General features: G+C 51.7%; 1 long non-coding RNA gene across 1 annotated transcript; it reads left to right on the top strand.

Annotated features, from left to right (window-relative positions):
* The first annotated feature begins 12 nt into the window (after positions 1-12).
* LOC135192276 (uncharacterized) lies at positions 13-10,237 on the top strand. The gene is made up of 2 exons (XR_010308956.1): positions 13-91; positions 8,948-10,237. It is a non-coding gene; the product is annotated as an uncharacterized LOC135192276 (long non-coding RNA).
* The last annotated feature ends 493 nt before the right edge of the window (positions 10,238-10,730 follow it).

Genomic DNA, 10,730 nt, shown 5'->3' with positions numbered 1-10,730 from the left:
GCTACCGGTACCGCCCCGCGGCCCGGCCGCTTCCGGCGTTCGAGCGCCGTGGCGGGAGCCGCGGCCGTCGGCTCGGCGGGTCCGGCCCCCGGTGAGCGGCCTGGAGGGGAGGGGGCGGGAGGGGAGCGCTTGAGGGGATGCGGCACCGGGCAGGGAGGCTCGGTGGGAGCGGGGCTGGAGCCGAGGCCCTGAGCCCATAGCGGCAGCTCAGACGCCCTGTGCCTCGGTCGGGGCCCTGGCGGGAAGGGAGCAGCCTAGGTGGGTGCGGAAAGACCGCAGTGCTGAGCGCCCGCCGGCTGCGCTGAGCTCTAAATCTGCTCTGATGCAGTGAAGTGAAAAACGAGGTTAGGGCTGGGGTTGTGCGGGGCGGGACGGTGCGGGCCGGTGGGGCCGGCGGGGATGTGCGGGGCGGTGCGGGCCGGCGGCGGGGTCGGAGGTTGCATTTCCTTCTGGTTGTTACTGCGGTGTGCGGCGGTGCCGGTGCTGGGCCGAGGTATCGGGAGACTGAGGCAGGGAATTTTCAGCAGTGTTTAACATTGTAATTCTGAGATGCTGAGGCAAAAGGTCACAAAGAGAAACCCACAGGCTCAGTCCTGGGTGTTTATGCTGCTTTATCTTGTTCGTCTTTGTTGCCACACCACTGGAGAGATGCGAGAGAGCTTAGTGGTATGGATTGGGCTCCCAGAAGAGTTTCCTTGCCTGTGGAGTTGCTTGAGTTTTCCCCACTTTTCTGTCTGGATTTTATTGTGTGTATTTCCACCATGATCCGGAGTGAGTTACACCGAGGAGGGCTGGACTCAGGGCAGTGGAACTTCTCATGAATTATCATCAGCTGAAGTTGTTTGCAGCAGATCTCTCTGCAGCTGGTGCAATGCTGGTAGCCGTGGTGTGTACAGGCTCTGCAGCCAGCAAGGCACCCGTGGTAACCAAACCCAGAATAAAGCCTTTACTGTGCAGCAGGCTTGGACTTAGCCCAGTTCCCTCAGGTGGTCCTTTGTCAGCAGTTGGTAATCCTGTAGCACCGGAGAGAGTGAGAAGGGTGGAAACAAGCCACAGAACCAACTAATTTGGAAGACTTGCTCACTAAGTGCCCCATCCATTCAACCAGACCATGGCACTAAGTGCCCCAGCCAGTCTTCCCTTGAACACCTCCAGGGATGACTCCACCACCTCCCTGGGCAGCCCATTCCAATGCCAATCACTCTCTCTGCCAACAACTTCCTCCTAACATCCAGCCTAGACCTGCCCTGGCACAGCTTCAGGCTGTGTCCCTTGTTCTGTTGTTGCTTGCCTGGCAGCACAGGCCAACCCCACCTGGCTACAGCCTCTCTTCAGGTAGATGTAGACAGCAATGAGGTCTGCCTTGAGCATCCTCCAGGCTGCACACTCCCAGCTCCCTCAGCCTCTCCTCACAGGCCCCTCACCAGCTCGGTCGCCCATGCTACTTGTCTCTCATTAGATGAGATTTGCATAAAAGAAAACTTTCTTGTTTTGCCCTGAAGCTCGCTGCTGATCTTTGAATCTGGACTCTTTTCTCTCTGCTACGTGCTGGAATGCCCCAACTCTATACTCTTGCAATTGCAGCTTCTGGCCACAGTGCTCATGTGCTGCCCCTGGAGCTGAGATTCTGGCCTCTCTGCGGATGCTTGCACGAACTGCTGCTCTGCAACATTTCCCTTCTTACAACACAAAGGATGCTCTGAGCCTGTTTAGTACAGCAGGAGTGCAGCCTCGTTGTGGCTAGTATTGCAACATCCCAGACTGTAACAGACCGATCCAGTGACCTAGTGTACAAGTAGAATCATAGAATGGTTTAGGTTGGAAGGGACCTCAAAGATCATCCAGTTCCAACCACCCACCATAGGCAGGGTCATCTCCTACTAGGATAGGTTGCTCAAGGCCCAGTTCAACCTGGCCTTGAACACCTCCAGGGAGGTTGTGGAGCAGAGAATCACTAACTGTGATCAATCAGTCAGTGATTCTGTGCTCCACAACTTCCTTGGGCAACCTGTGCCTGTGTCTCACCACCCTCACTGCAAACACCTTCTTCCTAACATCCGATTTCAGTCTCCTTTCTGCCAGTGTAAACCCATTCCTCCTGATCCTGTCATTACAAGACCTTGTCAATAGCCCCTCCCCAGCCCTCTTTTAGGCCCTCTTCAGATTCTGGAAGGCCACTCCAAGGCCTTCTCAAAGCCTTCTCTTCTCCAGGCTGCAGACCCCCAACACTCAGCCTGTCCTCATAGCAGTACTTATCATCTTTTGAGAAGCAAGCACAGCAAAGGCCTTTCAGGGCAGATGTGGCCTGGGAACAGATGTGGATGCTGGTAGATACTGCTTGAAGTGAGGATGTCTGAGAGTATTCAGTGTTTATTCAGTGTGTCAGAGTAGAGGTGACATTCACAAGGGTGATCCTGCACGGAGGGTGGGAGGTAGCACAGGATAAAGCCCTGTGCCTGTGAAGCACTGACTGTAGCTGTGCAGCAGAGAGAGCTGCACCAGAGCTCATTATTGCACCAGTTTAGGAGGGACATTGAGATGCTTGAATGTGTCCAGAGAAGGACGACGAGGCTGGGGAGAGGCCTTGAGCCCTACGAGGAGAGGCTGAGGGAGCTGGGATTGCTTAGCCTGGAGAAGAGGAGGCTCAGGGGTGACCTTATTGCTGTCTACAACTACCTGAAGGGTGGTTGTGGCCAGGAGGAGGTTGCTCTCCTCTCAGGTGGCCAGCACCAGAACAAGAGGACACAGCCTCAAGCTACTCCAGGGGAAATTTAGGCTGGAGGTGAGGAGAAAGTTCTTCACTGAGAGAGTCATTGGCCACTGGAATGGGCTGCCCGGGGAGGTGGTGGAGTTGCCGTCTCTGGAGCTGTTCAAGGCAGGACTGGACGTGGCACTTGGTGCCATGATCTAGCCTTGAGCTCTGTGATAAAGGATTGGACTCGATCTATGAGGTCTCTTCCAACCGTGGTGATACTGTGGTACTGTGATACTGAGTAGCTCAGATGTGTCTGTGCCATGTTGTCAGGTAAAAGAGCAACAGCATTGATCCAGCCTCCTTCATCACTTGGTTTTTTTTCCTCTACTCCCTTCTCCTGACCTGGCCTAATTTATGCCTTCTGCTGCTGTCATTAACTTGTGAAGTCTCATTCTCTTCACTGATTTGTGTCTGGCTTAACAATAGCAAAATGAGCAGTAATAAGCTGTAGATAACTCCCAGGAGTTCAGTTTCAGAGTGGTGTTAGCAGCACTCTTTCACTTAACATCAACACCTTAATCGTGTATCTAGATGTAAGTATGCTATAAACCCACACCTAGATGCTGAGAATAACAGTGCTGCCTGTCATGATTTAGGTATTCCCTGTCAGAGCTGGGAATGCTGTCAGTTGGATTCTCCCTGTCAGCTCAGGGCAAAATCAACAGTTGACATTGTTTCATTGCTGTCAGACCTTAGAAGAGCACATCTTGTGTTCCTGCTGATGGAACTCCAAGTCCCAGAGGCACTGCAGGGAATCTTCAGCAGTGCCTGCTGCTTACTGTGGCTGTTTTTTGAACAGGAGATTTGCCTTCTGTGACCTTGCAAAGGAAACACTTGTGCCTGAGGGCAGTCGTAGAGGAGTAAGTCTCCACTAGTCATGCCTAGAGGACTCTGTAATCTGCAAGAGCAGCCACGCTGGAGATCAGCGATCCAGAGGGCTGTTTTAAAGTTCAGGTGGGCCTGTCAGTCACTGACATGGGTCTGCACAAGGCCAAAATCATCATATGCTATGGCAAGCTGCTTCTCCTGCTGGTTGATTGCTGTGGTGTTGACTGGTTTCTGTGCCTCTGGAGGTGGGACATGTGCTACATCCTGCCTGTCTTTCAGGATAGAGACGAGGACAGCAGAAAAGAGCTGATTTTGCTCAGCTGTTCCCAGGCAACTTGCTGGGGCAGAGGTATCCAGTGTGTGCACTTCACCTGTAAAAGAGGAGGAGATCACTATGTGAATGTCTTCCCTTGGATGAGGCTCATCATTGGCCTCTTTGTGAAGTAATTTGTGTATTAGTCACATTTCTGCTGTCATAATAACAACCTATTCTAGAAAAAAGATCCCTTGCTAGATCCCAGTGTCCTCTTCCCTTGCTTCTGGATCAGAAGAGTGGGTGTTGAGGTTTCTACCTGTAGCTCTGACAGCTGACATTTGGATCTCAGTAGTGCTGTTTCCCAGGCTCAGTGTTCCTCCTGCAGAGAGCCATAATCCCAGAGCTTGGGCTGAGTACTGCAGAACACGTCTGGTGCCTCCTCAAAAATCTGGAAGAGGAGTTCTGCAGTCTCTGGGTGCCAAGGAAAGAGGTGGCAGCAGGGATAGGAGTAGTTAGGACTGAGACTGCTTTTCTGTCTACAGCCTTTGTGGTTGTGGCTGATATTTCTAAAGTTCCTGTTCTTTCAGCACACTTTAAGGGTTCAACCTTTGTGTCTGAGGAAGAATGGACAACCAATGCTCTTAATCCACATGTGAGGGCTGTTCATCAGTGTGTGTGTCCTGGATAATAAACCTTGATCTGCCAGAAATCAGGTTCCAGTTGTGCCCTGTGATCTGTGGCAGCTGAAACAGCACAGGCTCCTTTTCCAAACACATCGATGCACCTCTTCTCAGCTGTGAAATAAGAAGGATTCCCAAAGCTAGGGATTCTCAGTGCTGTCAGCATCAGGAGGGTGCTGGCAGCTGGGAGGGGTCTGTGTGCCTACAGCACAAGCACTGTTGAGGTGTCAGAGCTCTTCTCAAACATGAAAAGAGCTTCCCAAACATAAAAAGTGGAGAAGGTTCACTAGAGTGCCCGGGAAAAGCATGCAGCATCTTGAAACCTTCCATGTTCCAGACAAGCATTGAGCCATCCTTGGAACCTGCCACCAGCAGCCAGTGATCAGAACCCAGTGCTGTCACTGTGCCACCTGCCATCATCCACAAAGAGGAGAGCCTGGGTTTGATACCACAGACAAGAGACATGTAGAGATTGTTAATGTGCTGTGTTTTCCCGGCTGGAACACCCCTGCCCTGTCTGAACCTCGTAGTCTGTGCCAAGAGCAACATTAGGTTCCCTCAGACATATCTAGGTCAGCTGTGCCTTTGTTGTCCTGACGACAAAATGACCCACTTTAGCCTCATTTGTTGGAGCAGTTGTGAGTGGGGCTGGTGCATAACTGAGCCCGAAGGCAAGGGCTCTTTGTCTGCCTTTCTGTAAGCTCCCAGGCAAAACTGTTCCTGCAGAGATAGAGTTCTCTCCTCCTTGCACTATTTGTTTGTTCTGGTGTTTTGGAGCCCATCATAACAGATGGATCATTAGAGGCATTCGTGGGCTAGACCAAGCCTCCCTCTGATGAATCTGGTGAGCAGGATGTGTAGGGGCCCACAAGGTAGCTGGAGAAATCCGTGGTGCAGAGGGACAGCAGGATAGGAACAGAAACTGCTCAGACACTGTTGGCACAGCTCTCTGATTACCTGGGGGGAAAGGCACAAAGAAAAGAAGCCTGGCCAAAGCTTCTGTGGGTATTATACTAAGAGGCAAAACCAGAAAAGCCTTTAGAACATGACTGGTGGGCCTGTCAGAGCTGGCATAGTTGTATTTTGTGTGATGTATAGTGTATGATGAACTGACCTGGCCTCATCTGGCCAGGCACTGGAATAATGTGAGGAAAGAGATGGTGTAAAACATGGGCAGATGTAATGGTGTGGCAGGGTTTGTCTGGAGGGAGGAGTGGGTATTCTGAGGAGACAAAGGATTGGCACTGTATACCCTCTTCTCTAGTTGCCTTTAAAGCTGCAGAGGAATCCAGATAGCTAAAAGGGTTCTTGCACTGGGCATGTGGTGAACTGCTCAGATCAAGTAGACAAAATGTCTGTTGGCAAAGCAGAAACCTCAGCTACAGAGACTCTACCAGAGCAAGGCATTTGAGTCTTTGGTGGATCCCAGTTGTGTCACATTCTTCGTCTCAAAACTGTTCCTCATGAGGTCTTCCCCGGCTTGGCCAGGTGGTGTAGGTAAAATCGTGGCAGTAGCTGTGTCCTTATCTGCCCACTGCTGCCAGATTGTCTGCAGTTCTCAATCCATTCCTTCCAGAAATTGCAGCTGACAGTTTCTGTTGGTGCTGACCACTCTGTCTGCCGCAGCTGGGAACACCTCACTGTCCAAATGGGGTATTCATCATGTTACATCCTGCTGGAGGAGATGCTGCAGCACTTTCTGTCTTTGAAAAGCACTTTCTGGGGAAGCAAGAGCTTGTCTAAGCAAAAGAATTTCACAAGAAAGGGAAACTGAGCTCTGCAATTCCTGAAAATCTGAGTCATTGCTACCCACTGCCAGTTACTGCTGTAGGAGCTCAGTCTGGCAACTGAGTCCCAGGAGGCAGAGGAAGTGGGAAATACTTGGATATTATCCAAGAAGAGAAGTTCTTCACAAATATTCCTTGCTGTTACAGTGCTGGATGGGAGTCAGATGTCTGTTTGCCTGGTGCTTTGAGAAAGCCTTCGAGCATCTCTGTCTTGTGTGCAGGCAGAAGTTGAGCTGCTCTGAGCTGCTTCTGCACAGGAGAGCCAAAGGCTTAACTTGGCTTCACAGCAGATGCCATTGGTTCCTGGGCTAGTGCAGAATTCTGCCATATCTGACATGTTCTCACTGCAAACTGGGTGTGATGGAAGAAAGCTACACAGGAAATGCAGCAGCAGTTTATTGGCATCTTCACTTTCAAATGAAGTGTGAGCTGACAACTTCTCTGCTAAGCATAGTAGGCTCTCCACATCATAATCATAGAATCACAGAATGGGTTATGTTGGAAGGGACCTCAAAGCTCAGCCAGTTCCAACCTCCTGCCATAGGCAGGGACACCTCCCACTAGAACAGGTCACTCAAGGCCTCATCCAGCCTGGCCTTGAACACCCCCAGGGAGGCTGTGGAGCACAAAATCTCAGAATGTGCAACCTCGTGCCAGTGTCTCACCACCCTCACTGCAAAGAACCCGTTCCTAACATCTAGTTTAAATCTCCCCTCTGCCACTTCAAACCCATTCCTTCTCCTCCTCTCATTACCAGACCTTCTCAATAGTCCCTCCCCAGCCCTCCTGCAGCCCCCTTCAGATCCTGCAAGGCCATTCCAAGGTCTCCTCCAAGCCTTCTCCAGGCTGCAGAGCCCCAACTCTCTCAGCCTGTCCTCACAGCAGAGCTGCTGCAGCCCTCTCAGCATCTTGGTGGCCTCCTCGGGACTGGCTCCAACACTTCCATGTCCTTCTTGTGTTGGGGGCTCCAGAACTGCACCCCAGACTGCAGGTGGGGTCTGAGGAGAGCAGAGCCAAGGGGCAGAATCCCCTCCCTTGCCCTGCTGCCCACACTGCTCTTGCTGCAGCTCAGCACAGGGTTGCTGTCTGGGCTGCACTCACACTGCAGGCTCCTGTTGAGCTTTTCCTCAGCCCAGACCCCCAGGTCCTGTTCCTCAGTGCTGCTCTCAGCCATTCCCCACCCAGCCTGGAGCTGTGCTTGGGATTGCACCAACCTTGCAGACTGTAGCAGAGAGAATGCTTGATGTGTTCAGCAGCTTATTTACCTGAAAAAAAATGAGCTCCAAGGTGGAGGGCTGGGAGTGGGGAGGAAGCATCTTTCTACTGCTCTCTGGACTCCCTCAGTAGACACTGCTTCTTGCAGGGCAGATGAATAATGGCAGTGAGCAGTGGTCTGTGGTGGCCCTCTCCAGAAATCTGGCTTGCTCCCTTATTTTTTGAAGGAGAACAGGGGAAATTTTCGTCTGCTTTGACAGGAACAGTAGGAGATGGTTGACTGTGCTGAGATGCACTCAAACTTTCCTGCATCCTGGAGCGATCCATCTGTGTTTGAAGAGAACCAATATCTCTATAGCAACCAGTGTTTGGCACTTGGGCTGAGTCCCCAGTGTCTCCTAGGGTGCTGAATGTGCTGCCTCTGAACTGCGTACACCTGAGGTCTCTCTCCTCACTTGCCTGGACTACCTTGGTAAAAGTGGGCTCTATTTTAGCATCACACAGGCCTGGCAGCACTGCTATCAGCCATGGTTCAGGCACTCTCAGCCATTTCAAGCAGGTTTTTTGATCCCTAGGGAGTTTGCCTATGCCCTGGCACTATTTGCCCTCTCTCAAGCTGTGTCAAGAGTGAATTTACTAAAAGAGATCTGAACTGTGCACAGTAAACACTCACTGCTTTAGGGCTGTGCTTGGGCTGGGGCAACATCCTGCCAGAGCAGTGTGGGTGAAATGTAGAAAGAAAATGTTAAGAATTTATTTAAAACCAGCACTTGGTTGATAGTAGCTGAAGAGGAGACAGCAGTGTGCCCAGGTGGGCAGCAGAGCCAATGGCATCTTGGGCTGGCTCAGGAGCAGTGTGGGCAGCAGGACAAGGGAGGTTCTTGTGCCCCTGTGCTCAGCACTGCTCAGGCCACAGCTTGAGTCCTGTGTCCAGTTCTGGGCCCCTCCGTTCAAGAGAGAAACTGAGGTGCTGGAAGGTGTTTGGAGAAGGGCAGCAAGGCTGGGGAGGCGCCTGGAGCACAGCCCTGTGAGGAGAGGCTGAGGGAGCTGGGGGGGGTGCAGCCTGCAGAAGAGGAGGCTCGAGGCAGAGCTGATTGCTGCCTGCAGCTGCCTGCAGGGAGGCTGTAGCCAGGTGGGGTTGGGCTCTACTGCCAGGCAGTCACGGGCAGAAGAAGGGGACCCAGGCTGAAGCTGTGCCAGGGCAGGTTGAGGCTGGATGTTAGGAGGAAGTTGTTGCCAGAGAGAGTGATTGGCATTGGAATGGGCTGCCCAGGGAGGTGGTAGAATGGCTGTGGCTGGAGGTGTTGAAGCCAAGCCTGGCTGGGGCACTGAGTGCCATGGTCTGGTGATTGGCCAGGGCTGGGTGCTAGGTTGGGCTGGAGGAGCTTGGAGCTCTCTTCCAACCTGCTTGATTCTATGAAATCAGTGAGACTGAAGAAAAGGGCTTCCCGAGGGGTACTACAGCCAGCAGCGGACCCCCAGCAGCAGAACCCCAGCAGCAGAACCCCAGCAGCAGAACCCCCAGCAGCAGAACCCCAGCAGCAGAACCCCCAGCAGCGGAACCCCAGCAGCAGAACCCCAACAGCAGGCTGTTTGGTCGTTGCTCCTGGGTTTGAGTCTTACAGCGCAGGACAACCTGCATGACCCAGTGGCTAACTCCTGTGCTGAGAGGGCTCTGTGCTGCTGCACTGCTGAGCTGCTCACCCCTTTGCTGAGCTCACGAGCAGGAAACTGCAGCTGTGTGGTGGAGAGTTGCACAGGCCACCTTATTTGGTATGTTTTGGCCTGTTGCCAAGCCCTCATTGGACAGAATTGTGGCCCAAGGACCATCAATCGCGAGGTCAAAACCTTGCTCTGCCTGACCACCCATCTGCTACTAGCAGCTTCTAGCCGTTTTTGGGGACCACCGCCGCTGCATGACTACAGCCCATAGCACCAGCCCAGGGAACTGACTAAGGCGCTCCTGGCCAGCTGCCGTCCCAGCCGCCGTTCCCAGCTGTGGGAGAATTTCTCCCGCAGTGGGGCATGAGCTGTAAACATGAGACCTTGTGATGGGACAAAGTCCTTGAGCTGGAAGGCACTGTGAGCTACCCATGCACACCTGCTGAGGGCTGACCCTGCCAGCCCCCTGGGGTGGAACCACAGGTTGTTTTGATAAGGAATAACCTATCTGTGCCTTACACATAACTTTGAGCCAATCTGTATTGTCTACTTGTGCCAGCCCCAGTCTGGCTGGGTACACCTCCTCTAAGCACTATACAAGACACTGCATTACCCTAATAAAATGGCACTGATGCACAGAAGCTATAGAGTCGACTCGTCAGTGCCCCGATCTGCATCTCGCCAGCCTCCGGACCCCAACACCCAGCTTGGCCTGTACCCGTGGAAGCTCAGACAGTGCCCCCCAATAACCCCTGAATTGTTCCAATCCACGATATTTGGGACTTTCAAACTGACTCCGGCCAGTGAGTAACTGAGAAACTCGATCTAAGCCAGAATAATCTCTCAATAGCCTACCAGTGGCACTTTCATGCCACAGACTCTCTTCCTAAATCCTTTCAAACCTTTGCTAAATTCCCAATTTGTTGTACATAGACATTCTGTAATATAATCTCGAAACCGCATACAAAGAACTTGTGTGGGGTAGTTGTAAATAAGTTTGGGGAGGGAGGATTCCTGGTGTATATAATACTAAATTATTTAAACCCTTTTAAAATTCGGCCTCATATTTCATTCCCCCAAAACCCAGACAAACTCCTCCGCAACATAATGGCGCAGACAGACGGAGCAGGGTTTGCAATGAACGAATTATTTTACAGAATGGCATCTATTGTTAACCTTACAGATTTAAAACAGGCTATGCAAGATTTGGCTAGCCCGGAGCAAATTATAGAGAAATTGGCAAATAATGTGATCAAATTATGCAGGGATTTGCAAGACACAGATAAAGAAAAATTTATCATGCTCGCGGCGTGCACAATCCGAACGCAGGACGAATTTAATAACATGAAACATATTATCGAGAGTCTCAAACTTAAAATGAGGGAAACAGTAGAGAGTTTAAACGAGAAAATCAGTTACTTGAAGAGAGAGTCAGAGAACTCAAGACGGGAGAACAAAAGACTAGAAGGTCAGTATCATGGACTGTGTGATTTACTTGCAATGCAGATTGAGAAAGAAATTGCTTCTGCCAAAGCGCCGAAATCATC

The sequence above is a fragment of the Pogoniulus pusillus genome, chromosome 41 (genome assembly GCF_015220805.1).
Source record: "Pogoniulus pusillus isolate bPogPus1 chromosome 41, bPogPus1.pri, whole genome shotgun sequence".
NCBI classification, from domain to species: domain Eukaryota; kingdom Metazoa; phylum Chordata; class Aves; order Piciformes; family Lybiidae; genus Pogoniulus; species Pogoniulus pusillus.
This window is presented reverse-complemented; position numbering and strand designations above follow the sequence as displayed.